This window comes from Eschrichtius robustus, chromosome 19, assembly GCF_028021215.1.
Source record: "Eschrichtius robustus isolate mEscRob2 chromosome 19, mEscRob2.pri, whole genome shotgun sequence".
NCBI classification, from domain to species: domain Eukaryota; kingdom Metazoa; phylum Chordata; class Mammalia; order Artiodactyla; family Eschrichtiidae; genus Eschrichtius; species Eschrichtius robustus.
This window is the reverse complement of record NC_090842.1, coordinates 16,465,666-16,490,997: the sequence shown is the minus strand read 5'-3', so window position 1 is coordinate 16,490,997 and position 25,332 is coordinate 16,465,666. Positions and strand designations below refer to the sequence as shown.

At 46.6% G+C, this 25,332-nt stretch overlaps 1 protein-coding gene across 1 annotated transcript in view; it reads left to right on the top strand.

Annotated features, from left to right (window-relative positions):
• Nucleotides 1-660: 660 nt before the first annotated feature.
• The window catches only part of ZFHX3 (zinc finger homeobox 3), a 277,898-nt gene continuing 253,226 nt past the window's right edge, over nucleotides 661-25,332 (top strand). Inside the window, exon 1 of the mRNA XM_068527603.1 lies at nucleotides 661-720. The gene's annotated coding sequence lies outside the window, so the exon portion shown is untranslated. The remainder of the gene's footprint in view (nucleotides 721-25,332) is intronic.

Genomic DNA, 25,332 nt, shown 5'->3' with positions numbered 1-25,332 from the left:
GGGTAGGGCCGGGACTGGCCCATGCCCTGCCGGCTACATCCCCACTGTCTGCACCACCGCCCTGCTCTACTTAGTACTATTAGTAGCTTGTTTTCCTAAGCCCTAAAATTCATTTTCTTTTCCCGCCTCGCTTCCAGAAAAATAAATAAAAGTGAACACATCACTCATTTAAGACGAGGAATGGAATTTAGGTTGCGTTTTTCTTTCTATTTTTATGATTAGTTAGAATTTTCCTGGGAACGCCGCCAGGAGGGCATTATGGTGAGATAATGTCCTGTATTTAATCAGTGCTGCAATGGTGAACTGTGTTCTGTGGGGAGAAGGCGAGTTAACGCATCCTTCTCTGTCTTGTGTGTTTTCAGGATACAACGGGTTAGCCCAAGATGAAGACAAGGCCGAGAGGCGGCCGGGCTCGGGGCGAGTGTGACGGCCCACGGGCGGACAGGATGCAGCCGTGACTCTCTTCATGCAGGACCCATCAGCCTTGAGAGCCCTGAAACCCCCAAAAGAGCGGAGTGAAAGAGGCCCCCAAAGTGAAGGGCCTTGGTCCTGCATGCGGCGGACACCTCGGCCGTCTTCCTCCGCAGCCTTCACACAGCCTGTCGGCCCGGACACGCTTCTTGCTTTCACGCGGGCCTCCCGCCCCTTTGCAACCCGCCCCGACACCACGTGCGCAGGGGAAGCACCAGGCTTCTAAGTGCACCTCGAGGTCAGCCACAGGTAGGAGAAACTGGCTCCTTCACTCCGCGCGTGCGAGGCCGTCCAGAGACTGCCCCCCCGACCCCGGCCCCCCGCGGGAGGCGATGGCGGTGGTTTACAGGTTTCGGAGCGGCTCTTGTTTTCCAAGATGGTTGTTCCATCGCTGAAGAATGAAAGAATCCCTGGCAGTGGTAAACTAGAAACAGATATCTTAGAGAGATGGCTTAGTGAAGAGTCTCCAAGGCAGGAAAGAGGAGAATGGATTTAACCTCAAGGAGGGGAGCCTGGAGAATAGGCGGATGGATGCAGATTGTCCTTTCTGTGCAGTTAGCATGGGTGGCCGGGAAGACAGGAGCGTGGGGTCACACAGAGCCTTTTGCATTTACTGTCGTCCCTTATTAAATGCGGGGTCTGCGGGAGCCGACTGTCCGGGTAAGGGCAGTGGAGAGCACAGGGTGCCCCAAGCAACCCATAAATAGCAGGGTGAAGACAAAGTGTTTCTTACTGAGCCTCATGAAGCCCATATGAGTGCTCTCCCAGGGTGCGAGAGAGCGGGAGCATGTGTGAGCCCGCCTGCCCGTGTCCGGGGAATGGGAGTCCCAGACCCGCTGTTCGCGCTTGGCTTGACTCTATGAAGGCGTCTATTTGATGGAACGTACTGGAACAGTTCATAGCCAGCCCAGCAAACCTTGTGTGGAGACAGAGCTTTCTTTTTCTCTTTCCTTTTCCTGTTTGCAGCGAGAATGAGGCCTTTCTCTTCTCGGCCCTTTGCTCTCCCCAAAGTTGTCTCACGAGGTCATTGCCAGCTGACAGACTGCCTCTCAGTGCAAGGTTTGGATGGAAACAATGCCCTGTTTTCCATCAGGGCCCAGGGCTGGTGAAGCTCTGGGCCTATTCCTGACCAGGATGCCCTATATTTAAATGGGTTATTGTTTTAGCAGGGCTGTCGCTTTCTGTAGACAATTTGGTCTATGTGATGCAAGACTTGCTTCTTCTAGTTTGTGTGTGTGTGTGTGTGTGTGTGTGTGTGTGTGTGTATATATATATATATATATTACCATATATATGTACATATATATGAACATACATATACACATACCATCAATACTTAGTGGCAGAAAGGTGGTTTAAGATCATCATGTTTACGTTCAAGCCAGGTTCGGCCATTCACTCGCTGTGTGTCCTTGGGCAACTTACTTACCCTCTCCAGCCGGGCATTAGCGTCCTCAGTTCAGACAAGTCTACCTACAAGATCCCTTCTCGTTCAAACATACTTTGACTCTGCGATTGCAGGATATTACATTACCATGTTCAACGACGAGCTTAAAAGCACTTTCTCTGAATAGCTTATCCATCGACAGAACTGATTTCTAAGAGCAGTGAAGGATGTGTGCTGAATGTTCTATTGAATCTCGTGAACACTGAAGTTAGTGGTTTGCAGAAACGAATGGCAAGGAGTGGAAAGTAGAAGAGATCTGTGTTGTCAAGTTCGGAGATCTTGAAAAATCCTCATAGTTGCACTCAGGGTTGTCAGCTACAATACTCTTTGTCACCAACGGATAATATTTGGAGAATTAAGAAGCACTTTCAAAAGCTGCATATTGAGGAATTTCTGAATGAGGACCCAGCTCTGCAAACTCTTTCGCTGGATGAGGAATAGGCAACAGATAAAAGCAATTCACCAAAACTAAGGTTAACTATTTTTCATTATTAATAATGATCAAATAACGATAATATCACATATCGGAGGCCTCAGAGGAAGCTGGTAGGACAGTGACGGAACTTAGCAAGGCCCAGCCTCTGGGGTGCTAGGCGCCCTCTGGCATAGCCAGCCGCGGGCTGGTGCTGGCTGGCTCTGCAGAAGTGTCGCCAGCACAGAACCGTGCACTGGCCTTTCAGGAAGCTAAGTGACTAGCTGGGCCAAGAAAGAGGGATTCCCCAGGGTTCTGCCAGTAGCTGCACTGGGGATCACAGCCCTGCAGCCACTAACAACCATGGCCCACTCCTCTGTAGATCTCCCGAGATGGTCTGTCCCAGGCTGGCTGGCCAAAATCCCTTTTGGAAGAGCCTGACACTACCGTCTGCCTGCTTAGAGGTCTTTACTCCTTCTTTAACCTCCTTCTCTCCTTCCTTCCTTCCCTCCACCAGCATTGACTGAACATATACTATACACGGTAGGCACTGGGTAAGGCACACAGTACTCATGTACTTAAACAAATGGTCCCTGAGCTCAAAGTACTCTCTGCTTCACGAGTGAGAGAATCAAGTAGACAAATAATCACCAATATATTTTAAATAGAGTTACGTACACTGAACTTGGAGAGCACAGAGCAGGAAGAAAGTAGCTCAGCCTAGAGGGTGTCTCAGAGGAGATGTTTTGGGTAGGTATTGACAGAGCGGGAGAAGGCATTCCCAGCAAAGGAACCACAGTCTATTGAGAAATCACGGGTAGATATTTTGTGGGTCACATCCGGGATTTAGGCAAGAATCGAGGCTGGAGATGAGTTCAGGGATCCACAGCCTCAAAGCAACCACAGCCTGGGTTCAGGAATATTTCTTCATCCTTACACCCTGCAGACAATTGCCCAGGCCTGGACATTGGTGGGGGAGAATCTCCAAACCTTTCCAGTCATTGGTTAAAAAAAAAAAAAAACCTGATGATCATTATTAAAGCCTGCAGTTCAGTCTCTCAGGGTGACATCCTGCCTCAGGCTCTGTGTCTGTAAGGATGGGAGCTCTGCCTGGTTCACTCATCCTATCCAGGAATGAATCGTGAGTCAGAGGACTTCTGAGACCTGTACCCTGATTCCTAACAGTACAGTCAATGCAGGGTCCATGGATAGTGTGGGCACCACATCCATGATTTAATCACAGTGGAGTCCTTGATGTTTCTTGCATTACACTTTTGATTTTTTTTAATTTTAGTTTTATTGGAGTGTAGTTGATTTACAATGTTGTGTTAGTTTCAGATGTACAGCAAAGTGATCCAGTTATACATATACATATATTCATTCTTTTTTAGGTTCTTTTCTCATATAGGTTATCACAGAATATTGAGTGGAGTTCCCTCTGCTATATAGTAGGTTCTTGTTGATTACCTATGTTATATATAGTAGTATGTGTATGTTCATCCCAAGCTCCTGATTTATCCCTCCCCTTTGGTAACCATAAGTTTGTTTTCAATATCTGTAAGTCTGTAAATAAGTTCATTTGTATCTTTTTTTATATTAGATTCCACATATGAGTGATATCATATGATATTTGTCTTTCTCTGTCTGACTTCCTTCACTTAGTATGATAATCTCTAGATCCATCCACGTTGCGGCAAGTGGCATTATTTCATTCTTGTTTGTGGCTGAGTAATATTCCATTGTGTATACGTACTACATCTTCTTTATCCATTCCTCTGTCGATGGACATTTAGGCAGCTTCCATGTCTTGGCTATTGTAAATAGTGCTGCAATGAACATTGGGGTGCATGTGTCTTTTCAGACTGTGGTTTTCTCTGGATAGACCCTTTGTTCAATGATATAGTTGATTTCATGTTGACCTAACTCTCTCCTTTTTGATTTCTCCTTGGTAAAAGATATGCATTGATTGAAGAGATGCAAGTGCGTACTAAAGATGAAACAGCACCTTTGCCTTTGGAAGTAGGTGTATGGCTATGCAGGCTCCTGAGATCCAGGCCCGGGGCTGTATTATATCCATAGGCAGAGGCCCGACCCAAGCCTAAGCCTTCCCATGAGCCACACCCTTCTGCTTCCGGCTCTCTCTGCCTACACCCCTCCTCCACAGCCCTCCCGTAGAGATTAAGTAGAATGACCTCCCTTTCAGGACCTATGCAGGGCCAAGACTCTCCAATGACTAGCCAACGTGGCCAGCACACTAGGGGTTAGAAGACCACCCTTCTTGTGATAAGACAAGCTCCTATTAGCAGTTCTATCTTCTGAAACAGTTGTCTCAATATCCCTGATCTCCTGAGCCTATACATTGGATGGCCTTGAACTTCAAGACCTCCTTGTTAATGTTTTAAATCTCGTGTGATTACCTGGATTTGTGGTCCCACAACCTACTCTGAGCCCTAATCCTCATTTGCCCCGCTCATTTCTCCCTTGTGCTTCTCCATGCCTAGACTTGACACTAAGACAGACGTCATCCAGGTGACTCCTCTTGTGTTCCAGGCTATATGTAATCAATGGAGATGGTAAGTACAGGTATATGAAATAAAAGAAATGGAAGTCTGGCTTGGCCGATAAACTTTCTTGTCCCTTACAATTTAAAACATTTTCTGATCTTTGAACCACATTAAATCTCATAGGTTATTAGAATTTGGTGACACTTACCACTGGAAAGAGCCCAAAGATTACTTTGACATGAACAAAGTAATCTTGTCCATGAAAGAAGGTGTATGAATGCCATTTGCTTATAGAGTCCTGTGGGGTTCTTGTCTGTCATCCTCCATTTTTAATTAGAACTGTAATCATCTCTCAAGAGGCACCTGGAGGCTTCATTAAATCTACCAGCTTCCCTATGATTATAAAACTGGTGAGGTTTAAAATCTTGGCCATATCAAAAATACTAGGAATTTGGGCTAAATGTATCTGTCATCTAAGGGCTTCAGGTAAAATGAGTTCCCCTTTCATTCCTATAGAACCGAGACTTTCCTGCAGTCAGCAAAAAAACCCAGCACACTTTGCAGTTGGTGCATTTGCTTCACGTCCACCTCACATTCCTGGAGCCTTCCGTTGTCCAGTTACATCTTTATTAGCTGTTGTTCATAGCCCTTTTATGACCATGAACGTGGCTCATTGATGCGTCTTGCATGATTCTACTGAGCCTTCATTCTTCCATCTGCAGAGAAGGAGGTTGCCCTCTGAGTGGGGTTCACCAAGGCTCTTTCCAGTAAGCTACTCTGAGGTCAAACCTATAGCTATCAGGAGCATTCTAGAACCTCTCCACTTCCATTCAGGCTGCCATCCAAACCAGTGCACTAGGTAGGGCTTCCAGCCTTGGTACCCTCACCTCACCATGGAACTGCAAAGTATCTTATAGTGTTTGTCGCCTGTGAGTTACTTCACAGACCCACAACAGGTGATTACATGACCCTTTGTAATGAACCAGTCTTTCCAGACTTGGGCCTAGAGGCATAGCTATAGATCAGGGATTCTCAGTAGTGGTATTCTTGATGCTTTTTAAAAATTTTTTATTTTATATTGGAGTACAGTTGATTAACAACATTGTGTTAGTTTCAGGTGTACAGCAAAGTGATTCAGTTATACCTATACAAGTACCTCTTCTTTTTCAAATTCTTTTCCCATTTAGATTATTAGAGAATATTGAACAGAGTTACCTGTTCTATACAGTAGGTCCTTGTTGGTTATCTATTTTAAATATAGTAATGTATACATATCAATCCTGAAAATTTTTATTGAGATAATTGCTCTTGGCATTTTGAACCAGATAATTCTTTGTTGGTAGAGAGAGACTGTCCTGTTCACTGTAGGATATTTAGCCACATCCCTGCCTCTACCCACTAGATGCCAGTGGCACCTGTCCCTCAGTTGTGACAAGCAGAAATGTCTCCAGACATTGCCAAATGTCCCTGGGGTAGGGAGGCAGACACACCCCCGAGTTGGGAATCACTGCTCTAGACCTCATGCTGTGTGGGGCTATGTGGCTTTTCCAGTGGAATAATGTTCCGGAGTACTTGTGGAATCTTCTCTGGCCTCTAAGAAACAGGAAAGACAAGACCTGACCACGAGGGAAGTCACTTGACCCAAGGAAACTGCAAAATTTTCCACCATTCATTTATAGTTTTTACCCTCACTATCTTATGTATCAGAGAATTACTCAGATGTGTTAGCAGTTGTGATGTAGGGAGAAGCTAGATTTCCTTGTCCAGCCATCTCATGTCCTACGGAAACACTTGTCTCTGTCATCACAAGAGGTCTTGTTAGAAAGCCCATAAGAAACTTTATCTGCTTGTTATGCTGACTTTGGTGGTTCCACTAAGCCAAGGGTTTTTTGAAACGCCGTTTCCTGCGTCTCATTTGGCCATTGCCACAGATTCTAGTAAAGTTGTGATGTTTCAGAAACTGTGTCATCATTTCTCAGTGTTTACATCACACTTCATTTCAAAGAGAGCCTTTATTCTAACAAGCTCATTTGAGTGAGTAGCGACTAAGAGCAACATCTGGGCCTGTGGAGGTCTGTCCAGGCCCACCACTTCCTTTGCGCCTAAGAAGCGTAGTCTCCCAATATTCACTGCAGAGTCTGCTTTCATCTTGCACAAAAAGTGAAAGTAAATCAGTGGGAATAAAATGTAAAATCCATTCATTCACTCGAAGAAAAGTTACCAAGTAGGACGCTGTGCTAGTTACTGTGAGATATTTAGAGACACATAAGGCACAACTTCAGAGTTCAAGAGCTCTTTGTCTAGTAGTAGAGTCAAATGTGGACAAGAACATTCATAATACAAGTCAAGGGTCCTAGAACCTAAGTGCCATAGGTGTTCAGAACAAGGTCATAGGAAAAGAAGGTGGATTCTGCACACTGCCGTCCTTTGCCTGGCCACAGATTCTAAAATGCATATGTAAATGGCCTGTGAGAATGTTTCATTTCCCTCTTGGACAGGGTTAGAATAGACCGGTGGATCAAGGAAATATGGAAGACAAAAAATAGCTGGGCTTTCCTGAGGCACTTGGCAAATGACAAGTTGTCCATTTATCTCATGGGAAAGAAGACAAAGTATGAGTTTGTTAGTAGTTGGTTGACTGTCGTCATTGGTGTCAATGTGAAGAGAGATTCCCTGTGCTATGACTTTAAGGTTTTTCATCTCGATCCGTGTGTGGTTGTCATAAAGTCATATGTTGAGGATGAAGAACTCAACAGATTTTGATAAGTTGGGGCAATGCAGCAGATCTAACAAGATAAAACATAAAACAAGAAAATAGAAGGGCTTGTCTTGAATCCAAAAACCCATCTGCACGAAGAGAGGGGCAGGGGGCCAGGCTTGGCAACAGATGTTTCCCCCAGATTTTGTGTGCATTAAGAATCATCTGGGGGACTTCCCTGCTGGCGCAGTGGTTAATGCAGGGGACACGGGTTTGAGCCCTGGTCCGAGAAGAACCCACATGCCTTGGAGCAACTAAGCCCGTGAGCCGCAACTACTGAAGCCCGCGCACCTAGAGCCTGTGCTCCGCAGCAAGAGAAGCCTGCGCACTGCAACGAAGAGTAGCCCCTGCTCGCTGCAACTAGAGAAAGCCTGCTCGCAGCAATGAGGACCCAATGCAGCCAAAAATAAATAAATAAATTTATATTAAAAAAAAAAAAAGAATCATCTGGCATGCTTGTTTAAAGTGTGGATTCCCAGGTGTCACCCTCAGATGGTCAGATTCAACAAGTTTGAGGTAGAGCCCAAGAATCTGCATTTATTAAGGCTCCTAGGCCATTCTGTGGTAGAAGCTCTGTAAGCCACACTTTGCAAACCACTGTCTTGGAGGTCTGAGTTGATAGGAAGAGAATTCAGCAATGGTTTTGAGTAAAGTGTGATGAGGAGAACAAAGGAGGTGAGAACCCTGCTCTACTGGGCTAGGCAGAGCAGATGTGAGTAATTTACACTGAATCTTGGGCCATGACCCTTGAAGAAGAGAATCAAACTAGAAACAGGGAGGCAGAGGGACTCAGAACCAGGTGATGCAGAGAATTGTTGAAGGAACTGACAGTGCCTAGAAAGACCAGAGAGAAGAGGACAGAACCGGAGAAAGGTGATCTGCATAAATTTGCTCTGTGTGGCCTCACAGAATGACACTAGAATCAGTGTGCAGGAGCTACGGGGGAATCAAGTTAGGCTCAAAATAGTGACCATCCTTCTCCAATAGGCAGAGGCGCACAGGGCTAGAGGTGTTCAATCATGGACTGGAGAACATGTTTAAATGATTCTTTTAGGAAGTTGGTGGTAAAAGGAAGAGTGGGACGTTGAATAGGTGGTAGGATCGAGGGAAGTTTTGTTTGTTTTATTTCATTTTTAACAGGAGAGAATAGAGCATGTTTAGGTTTCCAAATAAAAATGGATGGATTAAAGAAAGCTAGGAGTGGGATGGGGGCAGGCACATGGCGGGGATGGGAGTAGAGAGAGATAAATACACGAAGAAGCAGGGGATTGGATGGACCTAGAAGGGTTGGGCTCTAGAGCCCAGGGAAGATTTGCAGTGGAAGCAAGCAGAATAGAAGAAAGGATGTAATGGTTAAGGATCCAAAGGCATTTTATAGTGGAAAAGGGGGTGCCGTGCAAGGTACCTTAGGGTAATGCAATGGGCAAGTTGAAGTTCACTCCAATTATGGTTTCAAGAAACAAGGGGTTGAAATGTGTTGTCCAGAGTTAAGAAAGAGTAGGGTTGGTGAGGGCTTGAGGAATGTGGAAGAAGTGTGGAGTAGCAGGTTTGTGGAATTCGTTGAGGAGCCAGCAGCCATCCATGATTGGCTATTGCATTGTAGAACGTTTAACAGGGTACATTCAACTCAAGTTCTTTGCATTCCTGCAGTGTTGATCAATCCAAAGGCTTCAGTGAAGAGAGCAGGCAGCTGGGGGTAACATGGGCTGGGAACTGGCCTGGTGGACCCAAGAAATGATTAAAAAAAAAAAAAAAAAAAACAACTTAAACTTCAGGCTCACAAAAATTGGTAAATACCAAGCTTTGACCTGTCAAGGGCAATGGGGTTTTCTTCTTCAGAGCCTCTGAATAAATAAGCATCTACCTCCACGAAACGTAGAAACTCTACACTCTAGAGATACTTACTCAGAAGTACTCAAGATATTTGAATTTTATTTCAAGAATGTCACCTCTGTGCTCCCATCTTGGTCTTTACAGAACTGGGGCTGTTCTGACTTTGAGATGGTATCATGCAGCGTGTGTTCTAGAAATGGTGGGCTTTTACTAAGCCCTGAGATTTTAGGAAGTGTGCAGACCCTATGGCCACTGTAATTTATGTTAAGAGGTGTAAGCTACGAGGCTTCTTATATGTTTTCTTCTATTTTTCTCATTTACTTCCTAGTGGATTTGCAATATACTTATGGAAAATAATGGCTTTGACTTGCCTGAAGCTTGCAAGATTGACACAATTGGAAATTCACCATAGCTGTCTTTGGCCTTGAACCCATTCAATTCAGAAATCTTTTCAGATAATACCTAAATCCGTGGGGGAAAACTGAAAACAGGCCTGTCAAAGTAGAGGTCTTAAGCCTTGACCATTTGCTTCCTCGTTGTTTTTTCATGGTCAACTTTTAAATAGTCCTTAAACGCTGGTAGAAATACCTTCTTTTTTTTTTTTTAAGTAAATTCTTTGCAGGGCAGACGTTTTTTATAAGGGAATCTCATTATTGGCTAAAATCATGGGAGAGTAACTTTGTTTTTAAAAACTTGGCAGGACTGAAAAGAAGCAGGATTAATGCCTCTATTTTTACAAAGCAAAAGGGAAGTTCATAATGTCCTAATCTGGAACTTTACCTGAAAAAAAATCACCAAATCATTTCTAGAATAATCTGTAGTGAATACAGTGTTGGGAACCTATATCACTTGACAGAATAAGTCCTGTCAAACTGATTCATTTCCTTCCATGAAAGAGTACCAAGATTTTAGTAGATTGAGGGGAAATGATAAATGTAATCTATATTTTATTTAGCAAGATGCTTGAACCTGTTCCATCCAACATCTTGGTCGATAAATTCAGAAAATTTGGGGATTGCATTAGATGTCCAGGGGGCAACTGAGCACCTATCCTGGGGTCTGGATTTAATGGCACGTCCCTTTTGAGAGGCTCTGCAACAGAGGAGAAGTTACCTGATCTGCTTTAAGAGGAAGAAATGATGGCAACTTACTCCAGAAGGACCCTTTGAGTCCTGAAAAATGTATCTGATGTGTTCATCATTCATGGTTTTGATTATGTAGATATGCTCAGAAGATCAGTTATGAATATATATGTTTTTGTCAAGTAAAATGGATGCTGGCTGCTCACAGTCATTCATATATCCTGCTTGTACATCCTTCTGAAAATTCCCCAAGAACTTCCTGACAGAACTGGTTCTCAGGCTTCTCTGTCACCAAAGAGGAGGGGGAAAAAATAAGAGGAAACAATAACTCTGAAAGCAAGTGAGATGTGTGGAAATAAATCTGTCAGACTCTGTAATTCCAAAAGGGAAAGATACTTCTGGAAATTCTATTCCAGCCTAGGAAAGAGTCTGTTGCTAGAAATGGTGAGGATATTAGGCTGATGATTATTTCTCGGATGTGCGTATGCCCTCTGCTGCAGGGAACCCACGTACCTTCCTAACTTGTGTCATTTTTTAACTACTAATCTTCCCAACACCCCACCTGAGGAAGTCTGGTGGGTGCTTGAGCTCCTCATATTTCAGTAACTTTATGGCCGGAATTGGGTATATCAGATACCTGTATATGGAGAAAGTTCGTCCTTGATAGTATACCTTAATCTCTGCCTCATTTCCCAATACTAACAGATTTAACCCAGGGGGAGAGAGTCTATCTATGGTTTAGGTACCAGCAAAGTACTTTCTGTTCTGTGGTCATTTGCCTTAAGAGCGAGAAGTATTAGGTAACTAAATCATGTTTTTAAAAATAGGCTGATGATAAAAAGCGACTGTCAATCCACTTTGTGTTATTGTTATGCCATTTTGGCCCGGCCCACAGGCTCAGCAGTTGAGATTGTTTCTTTTAATAAGTAATACTAGAGTAAATATTTTTTTAAATAAAAATAAAGAACCAGATCTCAGAAAAACACTCAGTGGAAGTCTTAAACGTTATTCATTCATTCTGTCTTTGTTAAGCATATCTCTATGCCCAGAACTGTTTTCATCCTGGAATCATTAGCAATTCAGTGTCATCTCTGTCATCCTCATCGTCGTCATCATCAACATTATCATTATTCTCCTCTTCACCATGGGCACATCACTGAGTACCAATTAGCACTGTGGGCATTTATGGAGATGTGTACAGTGTAAGCGCCATATGGTGCCTACCCTTGGGGGAAGCAGGTGGGGTGACCCATAACAAGAATACAAATCTATTCATAAATGCATGTGCATTTTCACATCATCACAGGTATTGAGTAGTGAAACAAATGGATCTTATGGATGCTGTTTTGCCGCCTGTATAAACTAATCCAGGAAGTCTACCCAGAGAGCTGAATATGAGAAACTAGATGAGGTTGACTTCAACACTGGGCCAGGGGGCGGGGTCCACGTGAGGAGGTGAGCCTGAGCTAGACTCAAGGATGGGGAAAGGACTTCCCACACATCCTTTCCCAGATCCCTCCAAGTTGAAAGTTGCCATACTGAAAGATCGAGAACACTTTTATGTTTTCTGCATAATTCCCATCGCCTTATGTCACCTCTCTCTACCACTTTGGGCTTCGCTTGGGTAGTGTAAAGTCCGTGCCACAGGCTTCTCCAGCCCACGGCCGGGAACCTGTGCTCCATCTTATTCTTTTGTACTTTAAGGCAGGGCGGGCTCCATAAATATTCATGGAGATGATAAGAATGGCATTGAGACTCTCAACACCACTTTATGCAGGTTCTAAAACCACAAAAATCATTGACTTGACCCACAGAGCTATCTGCCTAATTGACAACTCAAGACAGCAAGTCCTTGGCCTATAACATTTGGAAGTTAAAATTAGAACTTCTACAACATATCGAAAGTCCTGGATTTCCAGCATGTCTGAAGAGGATTTAGATCCTGACGTGCCTGAAGAGACACATCTATAACCGGACCTACTGAACCAGACCCTTCTGCCAGTATTGTACACTGATCTGTGACAAGGCCTCCAAAAGGTAACGTCATAATACTTGAATGCTCTCCTTGCTGGCTGCCAGGGCCAGTTTAACAGTACTGGAAGTGTTTCTCAAGAAACAGGAATGCATCTGAACATTGAAGACCAGTACTCTTTTAACGTCGAAAGTCCCTTCTCTAGATTTTACTAGGGTCCTCCAACAGGATGTTGTATTTCTGATTTTCCGTATAACCTGGTGGTAAACTTGCCCACGAAAGCACGTCCTCCCTTAGAGTCCCACCTTTATGCGTGTTGGGGATTATGAGTTCTCACCTTAGGTAATGATTGCTTAATAACTTCACTTTTGCGTGACCGTCCCATTCCCCCTTCTACCTCACTGCCCCATCCCGAACTCTAACGTGTATGAACTCAGGAGAGAACAGCCTGGGGTGGAAGGTGGGAGCAAAAGGGCAGGTGAGAATCTGCATTCTGCCCCTTGGCCAGGCCAGCCGTTCCCTGCGATCGCCCCGGTTGTTTTACCCTCCGGCCTCACCACCTCGTGGTCTACTTTTGAGGCAGTTTCCAGGGACATCACATCTCCACCTTTCTGTAAGGATAAATAAACAGTTTGAGGCTCTCGTGTCTTTATTAAACATTTCCTCTAAACGGCATGCTTTGGCTGTGTGCCCACATGAACCAAGAAAGCTTTCTGGGAGCAGCCGAACCCCAGAGCCCGGCCACACGGTTCCTCGTCTAAATAGCCCTTTGAGCAGGCAGGAGGCACCTGCGCTGATCGCCGCCCTTCCTCCCTGACTCCTGAGTCTTCAGAACTCCCTGGGTCCTGGGCTGGACCCAGGGCGCTGAGAAGCCTCCTGGGCCCCTGGCAAAATGAGGAACAGCAGCCGAGAAGAGACCACGACCCAGTTACAGGTGCCGCCTCTGCACAGGCTGCTGGGGCCTGTGGTCTGGCTGTGGGGAGGGAAGGGCGCCCCTGCCTGCAGCAGTGGTGGAAACGCGGGAGCGGAAAGGCAGAGAAGAAAGAAAGAAAGAAGGCCTGTTTGACCAAACCCCCAACACCTAAATCTCTAAGCCCACTGGAGCAGGAAATTGAGTGGCTGGACAGAGCAGCCTTGCTCTGCCCTTCCCCCGTCCTTGGTCTGGAAGGTTTTCTAGGCCTTACAGACTTTTTTTTTTTTTTAAGCAATCTCCAACCTATAGAGAAAGAGGAAGTGTATTTTTAAAACAGAGTGAAGACTCAGTAGCCACAGATCTGAAAGAGAATGAAAGGGGAAGAAAGGCTTGTGGAAGAAGGGAAAGGAAAAGGGCCTACAGAAGAGTGTCTGTGTGTGTGTGTCCAAGACAGCTTAGGAGACAGCCTACAAGGAACAAGAAAACAAAGGGAAGTGTGACACGAGAAAGACAGAGAAATAAGTGGGAGCAGGCGCGAGTGGTGGGGGGAGGAGGCCGGTGGCGGAGAGAGGCGGGCAGAATGGATGCCGGAATGCGGCCGAGCTGGGAGGGAGGGAGGCTGCACATGTGTGAGAGAAAGACAATGATGTCAGCATTTCCTTCTGGATTGGTCACATGGTCCTTGCCAGGTAAACAGACTGGAAATAGACTCCATAAAGGCCGAGCCTTCTGGGGGAGGGTGGGAGGCCCTGCCACTTCACCCTTTCCTCTCTGTGGCGTCCTGAACAAGCCGGTTTTTTTCATGTTTGTGACAAGGTGGTCTCGGAGTGGAATTGCATTTTTACGAGCCAAGGAACATGACTCAGGGAGGGAAAGCTATTTGCTTTTATAATTAGCTCAAGGAGTTAAGAGACATTTTGATTTTAAAAAAGAACAGAGGTGGGGTGAATATAAATTTAAGCTCAGATGCTGTGTCTTGGGGGGTGGGTTGCTTATCCTCATTTGTCTCCTTTGGAAGAGGGTCAGATGGGTCTCGATGAAGGATGGATAGGAAGGCTGCAGTTTAGAATGAAAGGATCAGATGCTGTGATTATCAAGATTAGGAAAAAGAAAATGCTAACAGACTCAAGGTGAATATATTAAAGGAGTGTGATACAGCTCAGTAGTGACCATGGTGCCACAGGAGGAATGGAGACCCCATGAAAGAGATGAGGTGAAAAAGACAAGTTACTGTGACTTTCAAACAGAGTTGTTGTCGTTGATTTTTTCCCCAAAATGATGGTTCCCAACCCAAACAGGGCAGAGCATTTTAGAATGGCAAAAGCATGTCTGGAAACTTTATCTGAAAAGCAGAGTGGATGGAACAGGTAATTTTTCCACTTGGAAGGCTGTAGAATCCAAAATGGTAGGGGTGGGGAGAAGAACATGGCTCTTTCTTCAAATTCCTGGAAATAGGGCCTTTGTATCATGTTGCAATAGCTTATTTAGGTCATTCTTTGAATAATTTTGAATTGAAAGGAGCTACCTTATTTTGGTCATAATTTTCTACGTCCTTGTGGAAATTTGGCCAAAGCCTGTGGGAGGGAGGGTGGCCAACTGTCTCAGTCTTCCAGGGTTGAGGGCATTTCTGGGATGCAGTTTTAAATCTAGGATAGTCTTGGGCAAAGTGGGATCAGTTGGTCATGGTAGTGGGAGGCCTAGTCTAGTGGACATAGAAATAATAATTCGTCCCCACCCTGCTCCACCAACAAACAAAACAGAACTCTTTCTCACTCTTTTTCTACTCATTTCTTCCTCTCTCCCCCATCATTCCTTCCCCTCAACTCTTCTTGATCCTTTCAGAGCAGGGACCCCTGCAAGACGAATTTGAGCGTGTATGTGACTGTGTACCTGGACTTGGGAGCCGGCAGAATACAGCTGAGGTGAACAGTTGGCTTTAGTTACCCCTGGAAAAAGGAAGGGAGAAGAAAACGTTCATCCTTGCTGCTTCTGCTTCCTCCCTGCCTTCCGCTTCCCCCATTCATTGGAGGGGGAGGAGGGGTCCATCAGTGCTACAAGTGTACTTTCAGCCCTTGGGTTGAAAGATAGATATTTGATACCCCTCTCCGTTAACAAAATACGTCACTCTGACAAGACTCCCAGCCCAGAGTTATTTTTGCAGCATTATGTAACTGGATTCCCTGGTCAGGAGGACTTCCTTAACAAGGCTTTCAGCAACCCCTCCGTGGGGGCCTGGCCAGTCCTGCCCAATTACGCACACTCACTCTTGTGCAGTTTCAGCCCAGGTCAGCCCAGTGAAACCCAGTGAGGAGACGTCAGCCCTCGCTGCTGACCTGCTCACCGTATCCCCATGCTGTAGAGCCCCTAGAAAGAGTGTTTCAGTGCCTGGTGGCCAGAGTTGGGGGAAGACTCTCCCATGGCAAACCTCAATATCCACACAGCAGGCATTCTTGTTCGGAGGGAGCTGCAGGCTGGCTGCAGCACAGACCCTCCCCTGTGCCTACCCTTCCACCCGCCCCACCAAGGCCTGCAAAAGTGAGCTCCTGGGGCCAGCCCTGAAGGGACTAGGAGACCCTCCAAAGGCCTGCCATTTGGATGTCGCTGCCGTCTCTTCTTCCCGGTCTTCTGGATTTCCTCATATTTGTTCATGAGTAATTGGTCATCTGATCATCCCTTCCTGTTAGGCTGCTGACTCACAGAAGTTAGAAATTTGTCTGAGCTTCAGACACAGTAAGAAAATTTACAAAGAAAAACAAAAGGTCGGGTATGAACTTCTCCTGGTATGGCCAACGTAGGCCTACAAATCCAGGGGTATACTGGGCAGCTGTTTTGGGGTGACAGCATGTTGCCGTCCTCCTGGGAGCTTGTTCATGCTGTTGTGTTTCATTGTCATTTCTGTCTTTTGGCCTTGAGACAACATCCTCCATGACCTTCAGTAGCCCGTCTCCTCGCCTTGGATCCAGTCCGGAATCCATACCAAAACCAAAGAACCCATCCCACAGTATTTTTCTTTCCCTCCCCTCAGCCCACGGCACCTCGTATCTCTCTTTTATTTTCTCTTGAGCCCCTGGTTCTCCTGTCTTAACAAGAGGCAGACGGTATAATAGAAATAGCTTTAAAGCCAGATGGAGCTGGGTTCACATTCAAGCTCAGCCCTGAATAGCTGTGCGATCTTCATCTCTGAGTCTGATATTTCTCATCCATAAAATGGGACTAATAATACCCATTTCCCAAGGCCACTGGCAGAATTGAATACAGTAACCTATAAAGTGCCTTCCAGGGGACCCACACATAGTAGGTGCTCAATAAGTGGCAGGCCTTCAGGGAGGGAGGAGGGAGGAAGAGGAAAGGGCCAGTTTGCCAGGTTCCTGAGAGCTAATTTCCATCTCCTTTACTACACCATCGATCTCCCACGGGAATGCCCTTTTTAAGGCTGCTGAAATGAGTCTCACCATCCTTTGTTGGGGGGCGTGGGTGCGGGAAGCAAAGAAATGCTCTTGGTCTCAGCCTCTCAGCACACCAGCACAGGGTCCCTGGGATAGAGACCCCTGTGGCTGTTCCTTTTGGGAAATCTTCCCAGCCTGAAGGATCTGTCTTCCCCCCACGCCGGCCCCCCTTATAACCAAGGTCTCCCTGCAGACCCCTCCAATGCTAGGCATTATGTTCAATATATTAGCTCTGGTTTTGTCTGCGCCAAGTTGCAGGGGCCACCAAGTACCCAGAGCAAAGGGAAAAGGGATGAGTGTGGTTTCTCCCAGAGTATCCGCCTGTGTGAACCAGGTGGAACCGGCACGTGAGGGATGCTGAGGGCAAACTGAGGTATAAATAATGGGGAGAGGAGGCAAGAAGGTTCCCTGGAGGCGGGGGTGGGATGGGAATAGCCACCACCCGGGGGCACCTCTCCCTGAAGGGCACAAAGGCCAAGAGCTAGTGACTTTGGCTGTACCTGGAGTGCGGGCTGGGCAGGGTGGAGGAGAGCCTATGGCAGCCGCACCACTGTTCCAGTTGGCAGAAAGCCCTTCCCTGAAGACTGTGAGTTTAACCTTTAGCATTCAAGTGTCGGAGCTTAAGTGTCGTTATGAGCAATTCTTCCTGCTGCAGCGTTCCCAGACTGCGGGAAGAGGGGTCGGCAGAAATCCACCCGCTTTCCTTTTTCTTCCCAGACAAAACGAGAGGGAGGGAGACACGCGGAACCAAACACGCAGACACAGGCACTGCTCAAATCGGGCCCTCGCTAACCCTAAACATCCAGTCCCATCCCCTTGGCCAGTCTTGTTTCTCCAGGCCTGAGTGTCTAGGGGGTCCCCCACTCCCAGCTCCCCTGGGGCTGTGGGGTTCAGAACCACCCTCTGGCCCCCCAAGCCTCCGCTGGGAGTGTTGCCTGGGAACCCCGCCCCTTGCTCTCTGCAGCTGGATCCAGGGCCCCCAACTGCCCCCAGCTTGGTGGCCCGCAGGTTGGGGTTGGGGCACCTGTGTCCTGAAAGAAGCTGGGAAGTCTGGCGTGGGCGGTGGAGAAAGGATGCCGTCGAGCGGCCCGGGATGGGGAGTGGGATGCAACGGGGACAGGCGCTGGGCCTGGGCGTCTCAGGCCAAGCGCAAGAGGTGCGCCCGCCGCCGCCACGCCCTCTCCTTCCCAGGTGGCTGCCGGCGCCGGGCGAGGTGGTTTTCTGGGGGGGGGGGGGGAGGGGGGCGCCCCGCAGGGTAGCTCCAGTTGCTCCGCGGGGGGTCATTCCCCCCCCCCCCCCCCCAGAGCCAGCCGCCGTGCTTTGCGCGCACCTGTGAGGGTTGCCCAGGTCCCAGGGCAGCGGTTCTGCGCCGGCTTAAGTTCCCCAGCTGGCCTCTCCAGGGGCCTGAGCGCCCGGGCTTCCTGTCGGGAGCTCGGAGCCGGCGGGAGAATAAAGCTTTCCCGAAATGGGGCTGGGTGTGCCAGACTTTAGGGACGCGAGCCCTGGCTCAGTGAACTGTGTGGTCAGTGTCTCGGGAAACTGTCGGGATCCTTGAGGTTGTGGTTCATGGGAAGGAGGGAACAGCGCAAGGTCTCTACCGAGCCCCGGGGGAAGGAGAGCAGCGGTGAAAAGCGTGCGCCCTATGCCCGGGCCAGAGGAAGGTGGCGTCGAATGTCCCTGCTGCCCCACTGGGCCTTGGAATTAAACAGGGAGGTGGCTGTGCCCACAGGGGACCGCTGTCTTGCCCGTTGCCCCGGCACAGGCTGGGCCCGCAGGACATCCGCGGGGAGTCCAGCTATAGCCAGAGCCCCCCGGGCCTGGCGTGCACTGGACTCTTCGAAGCCCGTGGGGCCGCGCGGCGTTCTCCGCCCGCCGGCCTTAACCAAGCGCTGGTTCCAAATTTCGTGCCATCCGTGTGCAGGAAGATTGGGTTTGCCTTTTTCTCTATTTCTAAGAATAGGAAACAAACGAATTGGAAAATTTTTGCTCTGGAAAAATATCTGTTCGATGTCGTTTGGTGCTTAAATTGTCCTTGGATTTTTTTTTTTTTCCAGCTTCGTTTGAAAAAAAAAGAAAGTTGATGTGCGTCCCAAACCTTGTTTCTCTTTAAACCGTCCCCTTAGACGTGCAGTCGGTTGCTGCAGATGTTTTCTGGGGCAAAGAGAGTGAAATGCAATGGGAGGGGGGATGAGGACTGGGACTCTCTCATTTTAAATCCCATTACTGTCTTTGAGGAGAAGCACAAAAAAATCAGGAAAAGATGGTTCGTCCCCCACTGATTTCCCTCACTTCAAAGATTTCCCTCACTCCTTAAATCAGAAATATTATGGCGCTAGGTATTTATCAAGAAAAAAAATGCACATGTTTCTTCAGGATATGTACACGGTATAGGTCCCTTTTTACATTTCTCAGCAAAAAAAAAAAAAAAAGGGGGGGGTGGATATCAGGCACTCAATTCCTTGGCTATTAAACAAGCCATGCCTGCAAGAAACGCAGGCATCGGGGGAATGTTCAGCCTCGCATCCCTCCATTAGCGCACGCTTGCGTGTCTGCGTGTCAACAATGCACGTGCTACCATGGGCACCGACTCCCCACGCCGGCCCCAGCAGGCTCTGGGCAAATGGGTGCTAGGTCCCAGTTACGCGGTCGCCGCCTTGCTCCCCAGCCCGCCGCCCGTGCCTCTCAAGGATCCCTTTTTCTGCCTCCGTCTGGCGAGTCGGAAGCCTCGATCATTCCCCGCCAAGTAGCCCTTGGAATTCCCTAAAGCGCATGTAGCCTGACCGAGGGTCTCCTGTCCTCGAGTTGTTCACTTTGTTACGTTAAGATGAGGTTAGTTCTCTCTCTGCTTCACCCGCCCCAGGCTTTAGATGTAGTGCAAACTTCTGGTACCAGGTCACCAAAAGGGGAGCCAGCGCTTGTCAGTGGTGTGGGCGGTGCGGAACCTAGGAGAGCCACCAGCTCCGAGGCGCCTCCTGCCCCAAGGCTGGAATTCAGATTTCTATTGTAAAGGAGCCGAGGAAACTGGGAATCTGACTCAAACCCTGGAACTGACTAATTGCCCTGCATTTTCACAATGCGCCATGTATTCGAAATGAAGGGCAGGCTTTATCATTTGGAACTCTTTCAAGGACCCGGGCGCTCCAAGTTTGGGGCTAATTCTTTAAAGGTTTTACTTCTGAGAAATAAGGAGAAAAGAATGAAAGAATGAAATATACCCACAATCCATGTACTGGGGATGGCACTCAAGAGTAGGTTGTGGTCTCTTTTGAATCGGGAGTTCAAAAGGAAAAAAAAAAAAGTCTGTTCCCTCCCCCTTGCCCCAGGGATGAAACCTCTCTAGATTCTAGCGGCCAATTTGGTTTGATTTCCGCGGTTTGGAGGCTCTGGTGGGGTAAAGGGCGGCGGGGCTCGGAAGACAGACCTCAGCTGCCTTCTGGACCAGCTGGTCCGCTCTTGGCCCTGGAAGCAGAAGCTGAAATCGGGGTGATTCACCCTCGCCCTGGCAGCTGGAGAGAGCGTCTGGGGAGCGCGACGCTGAGCCTCCCGGGCCGTGCCCTTGTATGTGGACCTCCTAGCTCCCTCCTCTCCCTATCTACTCTCGGCACCCCCCACCTGCCTACTGTCCCCTAGGGATCTAGTTCCCCTTTCTGTCATTTCGAGCCAGTTCTTTTCCCACCAGAAACTCCTTTTTCTTGGAGTAACTTTCCAAAAGAGCTGTCGTTGTCCTGAAGTCCAACCCTGTGGGGGTGGATTTGGGAAGCCCTTTCTCAATTAAAGCTCCTTCTCTGGGCACCGTGTACATGCCCCTACAGTCCCTAGGACATCACCTGGGCACTGAGACCCACAACTTGGCTCACCCGGCCCAGCGCCAAAACAAAAGGGGACTTCAGTCGCTTTTCTCTTTTCCAGTGAAACGCCTCAGAAACAAATCTGAATTTGGTTTTTGGTTATCTTGCAGGCATGAAATATATTTTCACAAAAGTATTCTTCAGGCTGCCTTAGATGCGGGGTGGGGGGGGGGAAAGCTTTTGACCAAGAATACGGGCACAAAGCAAGAAGCTGCAAGTAATGGACACCACTGTGTACATCCGCTCTTGACTGTGAGGAGTGCAACCCGAGTCTGAGGGACTGGTGCCAGCATCCAAAGTCCCCCATTCTGCCAAGAGCACCCCTGATTTCTACAAGCAGAGAGCATTTTCTACCCAGACCTAGCTGCTCACCATCTGGTGCATTAAGAGCAAACTTTCTGATTTGGTGGTTGAGGCTCAGGGCACCGTGGTTTCACCGTAGGACAGAGTTGCGGGTGGAGCAATTCTGGACGCTCAGAAGCACCTCGCCCTGCACCCCTAGGAGAAAGGGGGGAACTGTTCGATTTGTCTGGGGGTCAGGAGGTGGGCTGGGGGGCGCGGGGAGGGAACGGATGTATGGAGCGCCAAGTGCCGGGCTGCCTCTCTCTCCTGTTTCTCCCTCCCTACCTCATCTTCTGCCATTTCCAGAGGCAGGAGAAAGGTGATCTCGGACTTGACCCCTAAATCACAGCTGCTGGTGGCTGCACCTCGCTCCGGGATGAGCGCAGCCCCTTCCCCGGGCTCGAGCAGCTTAACCCTTTCGTCCCCGCGCGCTCAGGGGCCGACGGCAGCGGCGCCTCTGACCTCGGCACTGCGGTGCAGCCCGCCTCCTCCGCGCGGCACCTTGGATCCCACTAGGAGACCACAAAAGGGCGAGACTGCGGGGCGCTGCAAGCCTGGGGCACGGGCCGGGCGGCCCAGAGCGCTGCCGGGGAGCCGGAGGAAAAGCCGGAGTTAGCGGAACGAAGAGGGATGTTTGGATCGTGTTAACTACCCAGACAGATGCACTTCGGCATGTCTGCATTTATGGAATCCATATGTTGTCGTGGCAAATGAGAGGACAGCAACACGTACATACAATAGACTTAGAATAACAATATACATTCAAAAAGGGACCGCACATTCTTCACCCTGCAACCCTTCTCTTAGATCTAGCTCTGGAGTTGTACGGAGAGGCAGCCTTTCAACCTCCCCTGCCTCCACACGGGGTTTTCTTTTTCCTTCCTCCTCCCTTTTTTGTTTTTGTGTCCCCAGTCCCCCAGCAGAAGAGAACCCAGGGCCCAGAAGCTAGGCTCTTTGGGAGTGAGATCTGCTAAGATCAAGTCCATCTCCCTTCTCCCTTAAAAAAAGACTGGCCCATCGCATGTTTTAGCCCTTGGAGCAAATAATAGCTGCTCACATTGAAAACTGACTCTGAAAATTGCAGGGGAGCAGATTCTTAATCAAATTTGCCATCCATATCTTCATCATTAAACCAACATTTCTATGTTATAGTTGCAAAAAAGTAGCTTCAAACAGATCTGGAAACAGAAACCCTCAGCCGGAGAGCACAGCTCTGTACAGTACCTGCATTTATGTACACCTTGTATATTTGTGTGCACATAGATTCATGTGCACACAGAGGCAAAGACATCTAAAGTCATTCAAATGTATATTTATGTACTCATTTATGCATATATCTTTGTGGTCATGTATACATCCATTCATTTGAGTGAGAGCCAGGGAAATATACATATCAATGCAATATTTAGCCTACATTCCACTTTCCCTCCCTACTGTAAATGTCTTAAAAACAGATTGGTCTAAAATTTTCTGTCCTCTTGCCAGCTTAATGAAGGATTTAGATTCTGAATTTCTTGGTTCCTTTTTTCATTTTGTACATAAATAATCCATATAGATGCTGGATTATCGCCTGAGCATTATTCAATCATATGAGCTTGGTACCTCTCCTCCTTATAACGAATTCACTCAGTAAAATTAGCATAAGTATTTACCAGATTAAGCTGACATTTTCCTATATTGCAACACGAAATACATTTATATCCAGAATTTCCCTCAAATCGCCTATACCACTGGAGAGACTGATTTCCTCCATGCCGTTTTGTATATGATACAAGCTACAAGTTCGCTTCTAGTACTAGTTACATTTTTAAAAGAATATAAATACATAGCATTTAAGTGAGATTTCAGCATCTACAAGGAGAAATTGAATTCTGGTACATCTTCAAAAAATAAACTAACAGATTTATGAAGATTCATGAAGACAGATAAATAGGAAGCAAATATACTCCTGAGGGTCTGAACAATTTTCCTTACCTGACGTATAATGGAAAAATTCAGAATTTACCAGTCTTCTTTCAGTCAGCTACACTTTACACTGACCTGCACTTTGGACTGAAAGGGAAAAAAAAAAAAAAAGATTAACTGTTGCCAATGAAAATTTTAAAATAATAATCAGAAACTGGACAAACTGAAGGTAAAAATATACAATGGCTATGATAAAGATAAATATTTATTTAATCAAAGTAGAAGTTGTGTTTGGGCTGTAGGAATGTTTCATCCTTCCCTTAAAAAAAAAAAAAAAAAATCAAGAAAGAAAAAAGCCAGAGTCTTTGCAGACTCCTGGAGAGTTCCCATTGTCCAGGGCTATCGAGAGCCCAGAATGGCATTAACCTCACAAAAGACACATTGTGCAGGGGACAAAAAAAAGCCCCTTCTTCTACAATAACTTTTAGCTTTTTTATTTTTAGAAAATGACAAAGGTTTTGCAAGCACTGACTGGTGAAACCTGTAGCAAGCCAGGCTGGACTTGGCTTTATTGATCTACTGTCCCGCGTGGAAAGCAGCCAGGAAAAGTTTGAATGGCAATCCAGATTTGGCTCATAGAGAGGAAACCCCCGATTTTTCTAAATGTATTTTTTTCCTAAATAAAACAGCATTATTCCCAGAGTGAATTCAGAAGGATTAGATGAGGTAACCCTGCAAAATCCTAAACCGGTTTTCTCCTCTTAGTCTTGACTAAGAAGCTGCATGCACTTAAGAGCACTGGAAAATCTCTCAAAATGAAGAATTCCCTTGTAGTCAAACAGATTTCCCGATTAATTCCCCAATTCCTTCTAAAATAAATAATCCAGCTAGGCTGGGACAAAAAATTTTTTTTCTCTAAAAAATATGTTTTAGTGCGTATTCTCTCTCTACCTGATGTTTAGAGTTCACGAATAATGCCTTCAAAAACATAAATGTTGTTTTTACGTTTGTGTGCAGATCACTTAAAGTGCAAATTGCATTTTATTTTATTCCAGACATTGTAATTTCAATGGTACTAGTTCATATTTAGAACTTACATAAATACATACTTGTCATTTAAAAAAAATCTATTGCAGTAGCAGTGATGGTAAGGCTAGGATTTGAAAGGGGGGGAGAAAAAAGGGAGAGAGAGAGAGAGAGAGAGAGAGAGAGAGAGAGTCCTGTTCTTCCTGCGTTTGTTTGCTTGCTTTTTGGAGGTATCATACACCCGCCTAAGTGATGGCTTTGATGTACTGGGAATCGGCACAGTAGCAGGGTCCCTGGTTGCTGTCTTTGATTCTAGGGATCTCCTTTGGGCTCTGGTGGGATGTACCGCTCCTAGTCTTTATCTGAAATCCATCCTCTCATTTCAAGCCCTTTGGCTTCGAGACTCTGCTCCAAACTCTTGGAGGTAGCTATGAGACTGTTTTTTTCTTTTTCTTTTTTTTTTTTTTGGCATTTAGGGAAGGGGTATGTAATCCCCCCCCCCCATTCTAGACCTTTCCTCGCTATTTAAATATATTGGCTTTCTTTCTTACGAATTTAGTCTGAAATTATTTTTCACCGCCTTTATTACATCCCTGCTTTTGATGGCAAAATAGCTTCCTGTGTTTTGAAAACATCTGCTTTCCAGGTTTTACACGAGAAAATTGATTTTACTTTTCTCTTAAGTCCAGAAAGGTAGAAAGTTGGACTTGTTTCCAAGTGCAACTTTTCCTTTTCTTGTCTTTCCTTGAGTTACCCCCTTTCAGTTCTGATTCACTTTCCCCCTTTTACTTCTAATCATCACTCCCCCCTTCCCCTCTCCTAAAGAACCAGAGAAGATTGATTGCGTCTTATTTCAGAGGACAAAATTAACATATTATATCTTTTTTCGTCTAGTCTATGGTACGGTTAAAGTTTTCTCCATTTGTCCTCTGATTTGGGGGGGGTAATTTTCCTCCTTTTTAAAAAAATCTCCGATTTGCAATTTAAAGTGGCCTCTATTCTAAGTCTCTGCTGCTTCTCTGCTCTTTCACTTAAATCTTTGCTTTAAGCTGTCCCACTCCATTATTGCCCCCCCCCCTTACTCTTCTTTGAAGATGCTCTCTTCCTGTTTAATTTAAACATTGCTGCGTTTGCCTAAAAAAGAAAGAAAAAAAGAAAGGGGGAAAGAAAAAACAAGAAAGAAAGAAAAGAGAGAAAAAAGAGAAAGAAAAAAAATCTTTAAAAAAATCTTAGCCAGGTTCCTATTGTTGCTTCTCTGCATTTCTCTTCTCGGTGTGTGTGTGTGTGTGTGTGTGTGTGTGTGTGTGTGGTGTGTGCGCGCGCGCGTGTGTGTGTGTTTTTAATACATGCATAAACTTTTGGTGCCTCTCTCC